General features: G+C 36.6%; 1 non-coding gene across 1 annotated transcript; it reads right to left on the bottom strand.

Annotated features, from left to right (window-relative positions):
• Nucleotides 1–1,544: 1,544 nt before the first annotated feature.
• LOC115460822 lies at nt 1,545–1,682 on the bottom strand. Its single transcript, XR_003940599.1, has one exon. It is a non-coding gene; the product is annotated as a U4 spliceosomal RNA (small nuclear RNA).
• Nucleotides 1,683–2,119: the final 437 nt, after the last annotated feature.

Here is a 2,119-nt window from a genome sequence, read left to right on the forward strand (position 1 = left end):
AATCTAGAGTTATCAGAAGAGTACCTGTTCACGACAAAGCCAGATTGGTTAGGGGACTGGGCAATTTGTAAAGAAAAGTCATAATCTCAGCTCTGGAGTGTTGGGATTCAGACAAGTATAAAGCTGTATAGTTTTCATGAAAGCGTTGCAGGATTTGTTCTCAAGAAGAAAGCAGTTTACCATTACTATCATTGATAGCATGAAACAGAATCGTTTTCTTTCTCCCTCTTAGATAGGAGGCAAGGGATCTACCTGCCCTATTACCCGCAGTATATGCAGTAGCCCCCTGCATGTACAACTCATTTCTAGCTTGCTCACTAAGTATTAAATTATATTCAAATTTCAACTGGGTAAGCTGGTGCAAAGTTTCCAAGAACAAAACATTTAATGTTTAAGCTGAGCTATTTTTTGGTCTAGAGCCTTAAGATGTTTTCTTCTCTTAAGGTTTAATTGGGCAGATTATGCAATAATCACACCCCGCAGGGTGGCTTTAAAGGCATTCCATTTCGTATTAATCGGCACAGATGAGTCATCATTGAACAGAATACTACTACTACTACTTAACATTTCTAGAGCGCTACTAGGGTTATGCAGCGCTGTACAGTTTAACAAAGAAGGACAGTCCCTGCTCGAAGGAGCTTACAATCTAATGGACGAAATGTCAAGAATATACTTGCCAGTAACCTCTCTCACAGCTGATAAAAACGTAACATCTTGCAAAAGAGCATTATTGAACCTCCATAAAGGGGGTTCTTGTACAAGAGAGGGGATTTTCAAAATAATAGTAACTCCTGCATGATCAGATGAACGATATTGTCAATGAAGGCAGGCACAATATTGGACACCAGGGGTTTTGACAGAAGTATAGAATCAATGCTTGAGCAAGTATGATGTAGTTGGGAGATGAATATGAAGTCCTGGCCCTTTAGGTTAAGCAACAACCAAGGATTCACCAAGCCTGTAGTCGAACAGAAGGCATGAGCATCACATTGTTGTTGGATTTCAGTTGAACATCTGATACTGGGTCCAGAACTTGATTGTAATCACTAGCTACTATGAGATCCATCTGTGCAAAGGAACTCACTAAAGCAGTAAGGTGATGAAAAAATTGTTTAGCTGAGCTGGTAGGGGCATATATATTTAATACAATTAGCTTAGATTCACCCACATTGATCTTATCACAGACCCAGCTGCCTAGGGGATCATGGGATGAATCTAGAACATCCACAGGGGAATTTGTAGTTCACAAGATGGCCACTCCATATTTCTATTGGTTGGAGCCACAAAACAATCCTTCATCCACCCTTCAATTTATTGGTCTCAAAAACAGAAACATGTATCTCTTGAAGGCAATAAATATCTGCCTTAGCTTTTTTGAGGTAGGCTAAGATCTGCTTGCATTTGATAGACTAACCTATTTCTCATAACTGAAAAATGTAAAATTTTTCATTTAGCACTCAAGTATGCACATTTCTCACATTTAATATGAGTAATCAACATAATTCTAAAATTATCATTTGTCAAAAATATAAAATCAATGAACAATCTTAAAAGATACATCAAAAATTTCCAATGTGCTATTTTTGAAATCATCATGGCTGAGTATTGGGAAAGGTTTTCAACTAACAATTACCACGCTCAGTTAAACCTCATTGACTATAACAATGCCTCTGCGCAAAGCTAACTAAAGGCCTGTTTTCTCCTTGAGTCCCCTGAAGTCATACACTTCAAAGTCCTAGTGACCAATTAGTCCTTCATTACCACTCATATCCATTTATATATTATCATTTAAAAATACATTCTCAACTAAAAACCAACAATTGGAGGAAGAAAACATGGTGATATCAATTCAATTGCTTAATTAAAAATGCAAAATTCAGGATTTAAGCAAATATGCAAATTCCACATATTTCAAACAGTAATCCACACAATTCTAAAAACTCAATTTGTCAACAATGTAAAATCAATGAACAGTCTCAAAAGAAACTATCAAAAATTGCATGTGCATGGAAAGGTTTATCCACTCCTACCCTAGTTAAGATATTTAACCATTTCTCTGACCTCATGTGCAACTTTCTTTAAATCAATCACCTTACTTTCTAACTCTTCCTACTTTCTT

This window comes from Microcaecilia unicolor, chromosome 1 (assembly GCF_901765095.1).
Source record: "Microcaecilia unicolor chromosome 1, aMicUni1.1, whole genome shotgun sequence".
NCBI classification, from domain to species: domain Eukaryota; kingdom Metazoa; phylum Chordata; class Amphibia; order Gymnophiona; family Siphonopidae; genus Microcaecilia; species Microcaecilia unicolor.